The 16,031-nt window shown below is 36.9% G+C and overlaps 1 protein-coding gene across 3 annotated transcripts in view; it reads left to right on the top strand.

Moving 5' to 3' along the window:
• oys (lysophospholipid acyltransferase 6) overlaps positions 1-16,031 on the top strand; it is a 325,432-nt gene that overhangs the window by 136,596 nt on the left and 172,805 nt on the right. The window lies entirely within an intron of this gene.

Genomic DNA, 16,031 nt, shown 5'->3' with positions numbered 1-16,031 from the left:
CATTCACTGTCTCTGCATTCAGGCAATGCATTCCAATCACTCACTACTCTCCATTCAAAATCTACTCCACACCCATTCCTTATACAGCTTCCAGAGATGGCCTCTTGTTCTCCTCCCTATCTCCAGACATTTTATGAGAAATTTCATTCACATTAATCTTGTAATTACCCTTACCAACTTATATGTCTTGATCATGCCTCTCCACCTTCTTCCTCTTATCCACTCTGCTTTGCAATTTGCATTCTCTCAATCTTTCATCATATTCTACATTCCAGAGACCCAGAAACTGACTTAGTCAATCATCTCTGAATCTTCTCCAACTACTCATCATCCCTTGAAAACAAGGTGACCAAATCTGAATACAGTAATCACATGTGTCCTGATCAAAATCTTGCACAGTGTAATCATAGCATCCTTACTTCTACATGTCAGTGTTCTCTGCATCATTTCCATAATCCACTGTGTTGTCTTCACAATTTTAGCAAAATGCCCCTGAAATTTCAAATTCCTACCTGATCATCATCACCACCTCCCAGATCTTTCATCTCCTCTACGATATCCCCCACCAATCCTATACTCTTCATCCCATTTTTGCTTCCCAAATTTTAAAACCTTACACTTTGTTACATTAAACTGACATCCCTCACACACTCATCCATCATCATCAAATTCCTGCATATACCCTCAAGGGTGTACAGAATATGATTAGTACTACATGAAATATTTGTCATCATCAAATTCTTGACATTTACCCTCAAGGGGTGTACCGGATATGATAGCACTACATGAAAAATTTACATCATTACTAACTTCCTACCAACAATTTTCTGCCAAATCAATCTGTTACCTGTCAAAGCTATAACATTGTCAGATCTTATATTTATATATCTATCTTCTAAGGCACTTTTTACCGTATCAATCCACCTATATCTTGGACTTCCTCTGGGTCTTTTTCCTTCCAACCTGGCAGAGAACACATTTTGGCTAATCTTTCCTTGCCCATTCTGTTTAAGTGACCATACCACCTGAGATTAGCTCTGCTAATGCATTCCTGGATGCTGACAATGTCAAGTTCTTTCCTAATATCCTTGTTTTTAATATGATATTGCCATTGATGCCATCTGTTCATGCCCATAATCTTTCTCAGGACTCTCATATCTGTGGTATCTAGTCTTTGGTCAAGTGTTTTACTTCTGACAGTTCTCAGATCCATAAGTTAAAATTGGTTTGAACCATCTTGTATACAGCTAATTTAGTGTTTTAACTAATTTCTCTCTTATTCCATATAAATTTCTTTAGTTGGCTTCCTACCATACCAGCTTTGTTGATTCTGTTGTCTATTTCCATATTTAATTTACCATCGTCACTAAAAATCGTGCCTAGGTAGCTGAAATGTTTTACTTGTTCTATAGCTTCTTCATTCATAATGCAGCTGATATTTTCAATGCTTCTGCCTATTTTCATTATCTTTGTCTTGTTATTGCTGACCTTCATACCAAATTTTCACAACAATTATTCAATTTAGTCAGAGAATCTTGCAGACTTGTAGCGGATTTATTTAGAAGTATAACATCATCCGCATAAAGCAAGGAGCTGACATTAACATCTCCAGTTTTGATATCATGTTTAATACCACTTTCCTTCATAATGTAATCCATATAGATAATGAATAACAGATGTGATAATGTACATCCTTGTCTGACACCAGATTTAACATTAAACCATCTTCCTGTGTTTCCTTCAATTCTAACTGCTGACTTACAACTCAAATAAAGACTAAGTATTGCTTGATATAATGCCCCATTGACACCATATAACTGTAGCGTATTGCATAGCTTCTCTCTTGGCACCTTGTCATATGCCTTTTCCAGATCTATAAAACTTAAATACAGATCTTTGTTATATTCCCATGACTTTTCAACCATTTGTTATAAAGTGAATATCTGATCCTGACAGCCTCTATTTGGCCTGAATCCAGCTTGTTCCTCAACAAGCTTCTCTTCCACAATCCTTCTCATCCGTTTCTCAAGTATACTGGCATAAATCTTACCAGGAACACTCTGTAGAGAAATACCTCTGTAATTCTCACAATCAGTTTTATTTTCCTTTTTATATATGGGAACTTTGAGAGCTCTACTCCAATCATCTGGAATTCATCCTTCTATCCAGGCCCTCTGAACTATGCAGTGTAGCCACTGTAAAACTTTTATACTTCCATACTTGAGCATTTCTAGTCTAATATCATCTACTCCATCTGCCTTTCAACATTTTAGGCTTTTGATGGCTTTTTCTACTTCAAGCATGGATAGGTATTCCTGATTCCATGCCTGGTCAGTGTTTTTTATCACTGTGCTGTCATCACTGCTAGTTTCATTTAGCAATTTTTCGAAGTAATTACTCCATACTTCAAGGATATCTATTTCTCCAGTTTTCATATCACCTTTATCATCTCTAATTCCTTTAACAGCACTCTTTTCTCCATTTCTGAGCTTCTTCAACAACCTCCAGAATATTTTGTCACCTTCTTGATATTTATTTTCTATGTTCTTACCAAAGTCTTCTCATGAATTTTGTTTAGCTAGTTTTACACAGTGTTTAGCTTTCTTACATTTGTCTCTGTATTCTCTAAGAGCACAAGCTGACTTATTTGCCAGGAACTGTTGATATGCTTTCTTCTTTTCCTTCACTGCCTCTTTAACTTCCTGTGTCCACCAGGGAGTTCTGATTTTTCCATCCTTGCAGACAACCTCACCACATTCCTCTCTGACAGAATCAATCAATGTTTTCTTCAGAGCTTGCCACCGAATCTCCGAGGTTTGATATCTGTTCTCAAACTCTTTCATTTTTTCTTGAATAATGTTTGTATATTTTAGTCTACAGTTCACATCTGAAAGCTGCTCAACTTTTATTCATTTTAAAACTTTCTTACATGTTCTGCTTTTCAATATGAAATTCAATTTTACCCTGCTTAAGACTAAATGATGATCACTTCCAATTTCAAATCCTCTGTACAATCTCATGTCCTGCACCAGAAAGAAAACATCACTATCAACAATAATATAGTCAATGAGACTATTCTTATTCCTTGCCTCTTCTCTCCATGTGAATTGGTGCACATTTTTATGTTGGAACATGGTGTTAGTAATAACCAGTCATGTCCTGAGCAGAAATCCAACAAGTATTTGCCATTATTATTAGCTTTGCTCTTTTCTCCAAATTTTTACAAAATTGTATATCTGACAGTCATTTCCTACTCTGCTATTTAGATCCCCAACAAGAACCAATTTTTCATTGTGTCAGTTGCTTTTTCTAAAGCCTCAAAAATTTCCTCCACTTACCTTAGGAGAACCTTCTGTGGGACCATAGACACAAATAAGTTTCATTGTCCAGTTTCCCGATTCTGATATATGCCCACACCACTCTAATTGAAATTGGCTGCCATTCAAGAAGATTAGCCTTGTATTTAGTGTTGAATACTATTGCTACTCCTCCTTTTCCTTGATTGTCATTGCTTGAATATAACATTTTGTATTTATTGCTCAGAAAGAGCTTACCAGTTTTGGTTTTTTTTTTTTTTGTTTCAATCACCCGTATTATATCGATCTGGTACTTATCTAATTCCTCCGATCTTCAATTCTGGTGATATTGAGTTGGGGTGTGTTTTAGGATTTGTTCCAGTAGCTGACTTTTCGCTGTTCGCCCTGTTTCCCTAGCGAAAACAACGGGGGCCTTGTTTAACCGGACAATGCTCCAGCCGGCATGAAATTCTATCATGTTGTACCATCATTTAATATTGTGGTTTAACCAATAAGAATACAATTTGGTCGGCTAAATCCCAAATTGCAAGCCCATCCTCATTCGTTCAGTATCCAGGTAGATAGCTAACAGGGTGCACCATGAGAAGGTGAGGATTGGACATTAGGTCAGAAGCCCTGGTCGGTTCTCCACATTCCTTTAAAGGCTATGTGCAGGTCTCCTCTCAGTTATACGGCTTTGACCCGTATCATTACTAACTTCCTATCTACAATTTTCCTCCATCTCAGTCTGCTACCTGTTAAGACTCCGACATTATCAGATCTTATATTTCTATCTTCTAAGGCACTTTTTACCATATCAATCCACCTGTATCTTGGTCTTCCTCTGGGTCTTTTTCTTGACCAACCTGGCAGAGAACACTTGATTTGCTAATCTTTCCTCTCCCATTCTGTTTAAGCGACCATACCACTTGAGATTAAATCTGCTAACCCGGTCTTAGATGCTAACAATTTCAAGTTCTTTCCTAATATCCTCAATTTTAATATGATATTGCCATTGATGCCACCTATTCATGCCCCTAATCTTTCTCAGGACTCTCATATCTGCGGTCTAGTCTTTGGTCAAGTGTTTTACTTCTGACCCAGCTCTCAGATCCATAAGTTAAAATTGGTTTGAACACTGTCTTGTATACAGCTAATTTAGTGTTTTGACTAAATTTTCTCTTATTCCATATAAATTTATTCAATTGAAATCCTACCATACCAGCTTTATTGATTCTGTTCTCTATTTCCATATTTAATTTACCTTCATCACTAAAAGATATGGTCATACCATATCTATTATAACAGTTATTCAATTTAGTCAGGGAATCTTGCAGACTCCTGCTGGATTTATTTAGAAGTATAACATCGTTCGCATAAAGTAAAGAGCTTACATTAACATCTCCAATTTTGATATCATCTTTAATACCACCTTCCTTCATAATGCGATCCATATAGATAATGAATAACAGAGGTGATATCCATTCAGACATCTATTCAAGTCCTCTTGGAAGGCTACTACATCTGCTCTACTTAGGCAGATGATGCAATTTTGCATCATCTGCAAAGAACTGTATGTCACCTGAATGATAAATATTATTCAAGAGGCCATCCCTGGAAGTTGTGTAAGGAGGGTCTGAGCAGGGGGGGGGATGAGGAGTAGATTTTTTTTTGCTATAGATTGGTGGGTGATTATTGGAATACATTGCCTGAAAGTGTCATGAGTGCAGAGACAGTGAATGCATTTCAGTCAAGGTATGATGAGCTGTGTGTGTGTGAGAGTGGAACCTTCCACTATGAGTATCTTAATTCCATGGAGGTTTAATAATAAATAATAATTGATAAATGATAAAACTGTATATCATCATTTAAGCCTCCTCAAATATCGTTTACATAGAAATTAAACAACAATGACCCAAAACAGACACCTGGGGCACACCACTAGTGATTTTTCTCTTCTGGGTTATCACTTCCCCATATACAACCTGCTGATACCAATCTCCAATTGAATGCACTAATCTACCATCTAGCCCCATCTGTTTCCGTTTAACTACTAGTTTGTCATGTGGCAATCTGTCAAAAGTCTTTGCAAATCTAAATATACTTACTGTATATGCATCCTCTTTTTCATTGCATTCACCACCTTGTTATAATAAGTAAGCAAATTGCTAAAACACGTCCTTCCTTTAGCAAGCCTGTACTCTCCATCAAAAAGAATTCTGCTACTGTGAACCCAGTTCTGAATCCTTGTCCTCAAGTTTTCCAGCACTTTGACCACAACTCCAGACAGCAGATTGGCCTATAATTATAAACTTTGTCTTATTATCCCCTTTATGAAATTGAATAATTTTGCCCTCTTTCCACTCCTTTGGAACTATGTAATTCAGTTACTATGTAAAATTACTATGTAAATAGTAACTGAAGAAGACAAATATATTGATTAAGTAAATTCTACGAGGCATTAACAAATGCCCCCAAATAGTGCATCAGTTATTGTCACAATTATATATATTGCTTGCTTAAAGTAACTGTTATTGCTTATATGCAAGAGTCAATATAAAACAGTTTGGTTATACCAAACTGTTTTATATTGACTCTTGCAAACTAGAATTCTTCCTTTTCTACCAACATAACATCTATCAAATGGTAATTAGATTTCGAGCATAAAAGTGTCCATGGAATGTCAGGCTAATGTGTTCTGTATTAGCTGCATTGCAACTGATTAATATTAGGGTCTTCCTACTTTTAGTGCTGATTTTTTTTCCTGATAAATTTTTGTTTCTAGTGAGAATCTGAGGATAAATATCATGAGATGTTCTCTCTGGCATTTTCTTAAGTTCATGTTTGTCTGCTGGAAAGATCATATATCCAAATGAATAGTTTATGATTTTTGTCACAGGCAATCTTTCTCTCTCTCTCTCTCTCTGCCATTGTGAATTTGTATGTGGAGTGTATTGAGAAAATAGTCTTGAATGGCACCATATTGTAATGTAAGCCCTAAATCATTTACTTAGTCTGGCAACATAGCAGAGATCTAGATCAACAATGATGAATCCATGGCCAGCATGCCATATGTTGTACAAAAGGTAATGTTTGTTGGAGAGTAACTATGATATGCTTAAATAATCTAGATTCTGTAACCAGAATAAACTTGCATGTCTTGTTAGAGAAAACTGTGTTTTGATGTCTTATTTGTATATAAAAGAAGATTTGCGACCTATTACACAAAATTATTAATTTCAGCATATTAGGTGGCTGAGTGTAATATTTAATTTATACATTCATGATATAGGGAATGATTTTAGGAGAACATCCAGTTTGCAATGATGCAAAATTGGGACGGGCAGTAGTTTATAAAGTTGATGTGGATATGTAGGTTGTGATTTAAATTATTATCACGTGACACCTCCAGGCAGTTCAAAGACTCATCGAGGGAGAGCTTATTCTACAACTCTCTGTCTCCACCACCAACTCCATCTACCACCCACCACAAGTATTTTCACAGACAATCACGGACATCCATGCCTATGGCAGGATTTGAACCTGCAGCCTTTTGGCTGGAGAGTGGATACGCTAACCGCTCAGCAGACTAACATTTTTATTAAAGGATAATGTTTGTTTGTTTAATATGGCAAAGTGGAAAGGTTATGTTCTTTGGGATGAAGACATTACAAGCTGTCTATTATATTTTTTTAAAGAGCAGTTTCATGTTTGAGAAGTTATTCAGTCTAGTACATTGGTGCTGTGGATGGGCAGAAACTTGAGGTAAAAGAAAACTTGTTAACATTGAGTTTAAAGACCTGCAGGGAACATGCCTTCCCATTTTATATAAATAGGAGACTGTTCCAAAGGACAGCAGCAAAAAGAAAAAATGAAGAGGAAGATGAGTTGGATTATTTATTTATTTAGCTTATGGCTCACACATGAAAAGTTACATTACATTAATCCTTAATATATATGGACATAGTAATAGACATATGTACAATAATAAGACATAATACAGTCATAAAAGAGACACTCAAGAATAGTCTACAACTGAATGTCTAGGCTGATTATCCAGTCGACTGCACTTGGTGTAGCATGGATGAAGTCTGACAGGTTTCCACTGTATGCATGTAGGACACATTCTGCTGTAATATGATTAATTGTCTGGTGGGGTGATCCACAGTCACACCTGGGTGAGGCAATCATGCCCCATTTGTAAAGGTGGTCTGCACATTTGCCATGGTTGGTGCAGATTCGGTTAAGGGCAGACCAAGTTTTCCGAGGTAGGTCAAAACCCGAAGTGATTTGTGTTGGATCCACTAATTCATGGAAGATCCCTGTTGAAGTGTTACACCAGGACTCTTTCCACTTCTCCTTCATGTTGAAACTTGTCCCTGCAAGATTTTTTGCTGTTGAGATTGGAGGGCGCCTTGACTTTAGCCTGTTTATTTTTAGGGGTGGGATGTCTTCATGGATTGGAAGATTTTCGATTTCCATGATTTTGCTGTATTCATGTAGAAGAAAGTTGGATCTGCAGATATGTGGAGGCGGGATGTTGCTTAGCACTGGGAGCCAGTAGGTTGGGGTTGATTTTACAGTTGCAGAAATAAGGTGCATAGTGGTGTTAAGCTGGACATCAATCAAATACGCATGGGCGCTGTTCAGCCATATGGGTGAGTAGTATTCAGCTGTAGAGTAAACGAGGCCAAGAGCAGTGCAGCGAAGCATTGTTGCTGAGGCACACCAAGTTGTTCCACATAGTTTTTGCAGTATATTGTTTCTTGTTTTTAGCTTGGATGCTGTGTTAATGAGATGTGGTTTAAAAAATAGTGTTCTATCTAGAGTGACGCCCAGATATTTCGGGAATCTGTTGTAGTGTAGCAGTTTGTGGTTGTAGTAGACCATGAGTTCTTTGTTAGCCTGGTTATTGTTCAGGTGGAAGCATGAAACTTGTGTTTTGCTAGGATTTGGGCATAATCTCCATTTGCTGAAGTATTCATCTAGGACTGCAAGAGCATTTGTTAGTGTATCTTCCATTGTAGTAAAATTGGTATGTCTGGTGGCTAGAGCAATGTCATCAGCATAGCAAAACTTCTTGGAGGCTGTATGAAATGAGTTGGAATGTTTGTTTTATAAATTTGGAGTTGAATTATGGAGTACTGAATAGCTGATTATGTGTTTTAACCAGTTTAGAAGAGTGTGTGGAAATTATCAATGGTATTTTTAATAAATATTGACTACGAAAATCTTTGTTGACAACGTAAGTAGTACATACTGCAGGTTTGAGAAAGAATAGTGAACTAATGAGAGGTGGGTCATTAATCAAGCTAATTGCTCTCGTCTTTATCAAGTTGAGTATTTTTGTTGGTGAAGTAGATCTGGAAGTAGTTTTTTGGGAGGTTGAGGGGGGGGGGGTATGTTTCTTTTTTACAATTTTTGTTGTATTTTTATAAACAAAACATATTTTTGTTTGTTCATTTTTATGGCCAATTTTTTTAAACCATATGCCATTATTATTATTGTGCATAATTCATGGTTGGTGATGTTGGACGCATACAGAGCAGGAGCATGCAGTTGGAGTGAATGGCTTTCTTTTTCCTTCATAGTTAACACAGTGATCAGCATTCATTATTAAAATTATGGAAATAAATACCCTACTATAGTAAAACTTCAGTTTTACTATAAAATATGATAATTGTTTTAATAATGAGCAAATGGCTTCTTGGATTACTCCCATATGGGGAGTGCTTACACTCAAAGTCCAGCCATGACATCAAAGTGTCCTCTGCATACTGGCTACTCAAACTCCCTCCAAGCAAGAACTGGTAAAGCAATTAGCAGTAGAATTATTCACTATTTGTATTGGATACCTCTTGTTGCATTATCATCAGTTTTTTGTCTAATGCTCTGTATAGGGGCTGGCCTACAGAACTGCTTTACTGTTGTAACTTCAAATGGAGGAGATGCTGGGTCCTTAGTGAGTTAATTATGGGATGTTGAGCATCAAAGTCATCATCCACACATGTATTTTGAGAGAGTCAGAAACCAGTTATTGACTCCCCATATTATTCATGCTATTCAGGAGGCAAAACACAGGAGTAGTCACTTCATACCTACATTAAGCAGGACAGTGGCACTTCACTTGGTGATGAACATCATCTGTCACCTATAGGTCTGGTTGGCATTTCTTTCAGCCAGGGAAGATATGTTTCTGAAGGTGGCAATACTTACCTCTCTCTCCAGAGTTTCAAAATAGGTATGGAAAAGCTATAGATTCAAGTTTTGGAGCAATTTTTCACAGACTTGCTCAACTTTGTTTACATGGTCATTGTTTTCAGAGTATTTTCATTAATTCTTTTATCATGTTCATAACTCTCACTTCACAAACATGGCAGCTAAAGTTTTCTGTCTGCCTACCTATTTACAGACCAACATTATAAAAATAGGCAGGAACATAAAAAAACTTTAGCTACATTCTCAGTGGAGAACCTATAAAACAAGTAAAATATTCGTGCTATTTAGGAACAGTTTTTTTTGTAAAGATGGCAAATTAAATATGGAAATAGACAAACAGTATAAGGAAAGCTGTAATGTTGGGGAAGCAGTTATATCTAGTTCACTGCCTTAGAAGACTGAAATGTTAGATATGACAGTATTGGAGTGCTGACAAGTAATAGACTAATTTGGAGGAAAATTGTCGATTGACAATTAGTAGTGATGTAAACTTAATCATATTGTACTGTCATAGTAGCTGTACACCATGTGTTAAGGCCTCAGTGCTGGAAGGACATCATGTTAGAGGTTTAATGGAGTAATAACAGTACTAGGAAAGGATTGAAAGCTAATTTTAATGCTTCCAATATTTCGTCTCAGTCACTGAGACATCTTCAGGGAGTACAAATAACACACACAAAGCCAACACAATACTTAATGAAACATTTGGGTGACTTAAAAGTCCTATCTAGTTGGTGCACCCTCTATGGGTATCTGTTGGTGGCCTAGGATGTAAACTGGGACCTATGACAATTATTGTTTCCCAAATCTTGGGAAGTTTTATGCATCCATATTTGTTTAAGTTGGGTTGATTTCTGAGTGCTGCTGCAGATTCTAAAAGCAGTCTTTCCTTTTTAAATTTACTATAGTGGAGCATGGTGGTTTTTTTCCAGAAGATGCTGTGAGTTGTATCCAACACATGGTCTGCTAGGCCAGATTGAACCTTGTTGTGATTTCAGATGTACGATTTCCATTCATCAAAATGGATATTGGCTAATCTACTAGTCTGGCTGAAGTAAGCCAACTTACAGGAACAAGTATATTTTATATACTCCAGGCACTGAGAGAGGAGGGAGCTGATCTTTGGTGGAATGGATAAGGGTCACAAGTTTCTGGTGATGCTTAAAAGCTGCATAGAAGTTGTACATTTTTTTAAAGACCTGGCTATTTTTTCTGATGTGCTACAGATATAGGGGATGGTGATGGCATTTCTGAAATCCTTCTGAAGCGACAGCTGAGGAATTGGGGAGAAACTGATTATTTTTTTAAATTCTGTAATCACTATAACAATTGAACAGGAAGGTGTTGTTTATATGGTTGAATTTTGTTGAAAGAGAAGTTCCACTGGAACAAGGCTTTATTGGTTAGAGTTTTAATAATGCCAAATTGTTGAGAGGGACGGTGGTGGGAAAGTTTGTGAATGTATCCACCTGTGTGAGTGAGTTTTCTGTATACAGTGAAGGACAGATTACCATTTGGAAATCATGTACTAAGGTGTATAGGAAAGGTAAACTGTTGTTGCTTTACTTTTCCATTGTAAACTGGATTTTTAGATGTAGACTATTGAGGTGGCCGAGGAAGGAGTCTAATGTGTCAGGGCCATGAGGTCTAATAGAGAACATATTATCTATGTATCTTAGCTAGATAGGTTTGAGAGGGGGACTGAGTCTATGGCTCATTTTTCAAAATTTTCCATGTTAAAATTGCAAGGATGGTTGAGATAGGGGATCCTATTGCAGTTTTCTCTATCTGTTTCATGGAAGAAAAAACTTGTAAAGGTTTTTCTTCCATGAAAAATAACTAGAATTGGTGGCAAAGGAAAGAGATATAAGGTATCAGAAGGTGTACTAAGGATGTAAGTACAGTGAGGAAGAGGGATAAGAGAGTTGGCCAGCTGTTTTAACAGCTGGCCAACATGGGGCATCATTAGAATACTATAGTAGGTCTTGGGGCAGTGGGGGGGGGGGGTACAAGAACCAAAGGTTTTGAGTTTTTTTTTGTAATGTCTGGCAGCCAGGAAGATACTCTTTTTTTTAAGTAAATTTAATCATTTTTTAACTTGCATCTTTGTGGGATCGTGATCTAATGGGATGTAGGTAGCGCGATCTCTGAGAATAATATCCATTTTTCTATTCTGTGATATTAAGGACTGTGGCATTACCCTTATCTGTTCTGGTGATGACTTTTATCTTTCCATAACTTTCTGTGAGCAGTGAGCTGACCAGAAGATAGGTTACTTTTGGAAGCAACGATTGGAAGAGGATATTGGCGGAATGAAGTCTGATGTTGGTTATTTTTGTTTGTATATGTGGCAGACTTTTTTTCAACTTGAATTTGATTTTAAGTTTGCAGTTAGTTATCACTCTTGTATCACGATATTTTTTTAGAAATGCCAGCCAATTTAATTGCCTAGATAAATGTAGTTTTGACTTACCATATTGTCTTGCTTTGCGTGCTATTTCTTCACCATGAATGATTAGTATTTGTGTGTTAAGGCGATGTTAAGTGCTGGAAGGACATCATGTTGGAGATTTAATGGAGTAAAAACAACACTAGGAAAGGATTAGAAACTAATTTTAATGCTTCCAATATTTTGTCTCAGTCACTGAGACATCGTCGAGAAGTACAAATAACACTTGTAATAAACACACACACACACACATACAAAGACATCACAATGCTTAATGAAACATTTTGGTGACTTTAAAGTCCTATCTAGATGGTGCGCCCTCTATGGGTGTTTGTAGGTGGCTTAGGATATAAACTGGGACCTCTGACAATTATTGTTTCCCAAATTTTGTGAAGGTTTATGCATCCATATTTGTTTAAATTGGGTTGATTTCCGAGTGCCACTGCAAATTCAAAAAAGAGTCTTTCCTTTTTTATATTAATTATGGTAGAGCATGGTGGTTTTTTCCCGGAAGATCCTGTGAGTTGTATCTAATACATGGTCTGCAAGGCAATCATGACTATGGCCAATCTGACCATAGTTGTGATTGCAATATGTCATCATTAAAACTCTAACCAATTGATCCTATAATCTTTATTTCAGTGGACCTTCTCATTCAACTGAACTCAACCATATTTACAACACCTTCCTATCAAATGGCTACAGTGATTACAGAATTTAAAAAATAATCAGTCCCCCCCCCCCATTCCTTGACCATCACTTCAGAAGAATTTCAGAAATGCATCACTATGTCCATGATGCATTGGAAAAAATAATCAGGTCTTTAAAAAAACACAACCTCTACACAGCTTTTAAGCTCCACCGGAAACTTATAACCCTTATCAGTTCCACCAAAGAAAAGCTTCCCTCCTCTCTCCGTTACTGGAGTATATAAAGTACCTGGTTCCTGCAAGTTGGCTTACTTTGATCAGACTGATAGATCAGTCACTATCCATTTCGATGAACAGAAATCGTACATCTGAATTCAAGACTATAGTCAATCTGTCCTTGCAGACTCTGTGGGATACAAGCCACGGGATCTTCTGGAAGAAACTACCATGCTCCACCATAGTAAATTTAAAAAGGAATGACAGTTTTTGGAATCTGCAGTGGCACTCAGAAATCAACTCAATTTAAACAAATACAGATGCATTAAACTTCCTTTTGGGGAAGAATAATTGTCAGAAGTCCTAGTTTACATTCTGGACCTCTTACAAACACCAATATAGAGTGCAGTACAGTATCTAATGCCACCTAGAATGGACTTTATAGTTGCTCACATCCTTTATTAAGTATTGTTTTCTGTGTGTGTGTGTGTGTGTGTGTGTGTGTGTGTGTGTGTGTGTGTGTGTGTGTGTGTGTGTTACAAGTGTTATTTGTACTCCCTGAAGATGTATCAGTGACTGAGATGGAATATCGGAAGCATTAAAATTAGTTTTTAATCCTTTCCTAGTGCTATTAAAACTCTATTAAACCTCCAACATGATAGTACATCCCTTCGAGTTTACATATAAGGAAATTGACAAACATGGCTAATGTCGTATTTGTCAAGTGTGAGTTATGAGCTTCTGATGTTCTCATGAAGATTCCAAAGGATTTTTCACTAGGATTTTTGCTACTTGTTCAAATCCATGAATACTTGAACAAAAGCAGGTTGTCACAGAAACTGAAATCTTAGATACCCTTTTTGGTTCTCTATTCATTGTTATGTATAAAATAATTTTGGCAATTGACCAGAACTGCTTTAGATTTTTAATTAATAAGTAGTCAATGTGGTGATGAAATAAATAATTTCATCTTAAATTTTAAAGATTATGTAAGTGTTTTTGTTTCTGCAAATTTAATAAAAATCAAAAGTCTGAAGTGAATAATTAATATTTAATCCTGACATCTTATTATTAATCTGTCACAGCTTACAATATTATACCTAATATATAATTAGACATGCCAGACTGGAAATAGCAAACTATAGACCTGTTTGTATTTCATCAGTGAGAAGAGATTGCCTCTGATATCCAAAGAATCCTAAGGAATTGTTTCACTATATGGCCAGTAGGGGGAGAAATGATTGTGGAAGAATGACATTGTAGAATAAAAATGGGAATAGTGTGACTGATGCTAAGGACATAGTGGAGTTGTTCAATCAATACTTTATTTGGGTATTTCATCCTGGTAAAGTAAATACTAGAGGAATAGGGCAGGTTCAAGGTTTGTAAATGCAAGAAGAGAGTGTGTTTCAAATACTGATATTCTGGATGGGATTTTGCCATGGCTTTTGAGAGAATGTGCTAAAGAATGACAGCTCCATTGACCTGACTTTTCAATAAAAGTCTGGCCATTGGAAAGGTACCCCATGGATTGGAAGGAGCATAAGATAGTGCCATTGCATAAGAGTGGTAGAAGACTAGAAGTGCCAAACTATAGACAAGTTTGTATTTCATCAGTAGTTCTTAAGATCTTGAAGAAATTAGTGAGAGATCATTTACTGTGTTGGACAGATGAGGGTAATGTTATCTGTGAAAATTGGCATGGATTTGTTATGGGGGTGCTCTTGTTTTAGTAATATCATTGCCTTTTATAATAAAGTGACAAGAGCGGTTGATGAGGGAAAGGCATATTCTGCCTTTTTTGATTTTACAAAGGCATTTGACAGGGTACACATAATAAGCTGATATTTAAGTTGCATCACATGGGTTTAGATTCAGGTTAGTGAACTGGATTCAGGAATGGCTGTCAGATACGTATCAGAGAGTTGTGTATGGGGAAGCAGTATCAAGGAGGCAGAAAATTATAAGTGGGATCTCACAGGGTTCAGTACTGGGACCTGTATTGTTTAACCTTTATATAAATGACATTATCAATGGATTGCGGGGGGGGGGGGGGTATTCAGTTGTTTACAGATAATGTGAAGCTGGGAAGAGTTATTAGTAATAGTGTAGATGTGATAGTCCTGCAAGAGGATTTGAATAAACTAGATAGATGGGTAAATGAATGGGGGAATGTCCTTTTGATGCAGCTGAATGTAAAGTCTATAAATTTGCATAGTTGAGGCTGTGTACTTTGTTGGATGAACTGTACTGGAGGGAGTGGGTAAGGCAAGGGATCTGGGGGGTGATGATTGATAGAAACCTGAAATTCAGAAAATATATTGCAAAGGCGGTGAAGATAACCCAAGGATTGCTGCAATACTGGTGAAGGAAGCTGATCTGCAGAGATAAAATAGTTATCATTTCATTGTATAAAGCTCTGATCAGAGTACACCTGGACTATTGCACTCAAATTTGTTCCCATTATTTGAAGTAGACAAATTAACTGTGAAAAGACTGCAGAGGCATATAACAAAGATGATATCAAGACTGTACAATGTTAGTTATGAGGTTAGACTGAGGGAATGTGAACAGCAGAGTTTGGTAGATAGAAGAAGGACTTTTAAAGTGTTGATAAGTAGTTACAGGGTTGACACTGGGAAGTTCTTTCATTTGGTGGAATGGGGAAGGAGCAAGGACAAGGGGTCCAAGGGCTGTGGGTTCAAATCCCGTCGTGGTCATGGATGTTTGTGATGGTCTGTGAAAATACTAGTGGTGGTGGTAGTTGGCGTTGATGTAGTTGTGGTTCGTTGTAGTTGGTGGATTGAGTGGTGCAGACAGAGAGTTGTAGAGAAGTAACTCCCCCCAATGAGTCTTTGGACTCCTTGGAGGTGTCACATAATAATAATTATATTAAAAGATTTGCCTTTTAACATATGTACGGTGTGCTAATATACATGTGTGTATGTGTGCGCACACACATGCATGCATGTGTATTTGTATGAATGCAGGGCAAATTGGACTTGAATGAGGAAATTTCAAAGTATTAAGGTGAACTTGTCACTTTGCTACAACTTGCCTGTTGAAGCTGAAATGTACACTACGGACATTACTATATCAACAGAACCTATTGTCATGAAAACATTGAAGCATTTTATCTTTAGTTTTTCTTGGTAGCATTATGTCACATGTGCAAGTAACTTTTATTACTGAAGTAAAAGA

Source organism: Typopeltis vanoorti, chromosome 21, assembly GCF_054136105.1.
Source record: "Typopeltis vanoorti isolate ZY-2024b chromosome 21, IOZ_Tvanoo_1.0, whole genome shotgun sequence".
Taxonomy (NCBI): domain Eukaryota; kingdom Metazoa; phylum Arthropoda; class Arachnida; order Uropygi; family Thelyphonidae; genus Typopeltis; species Typopeltis vanoorti.
This window is presented reverse-complemented; position numbering and strand designations above follow the sequence as displayed.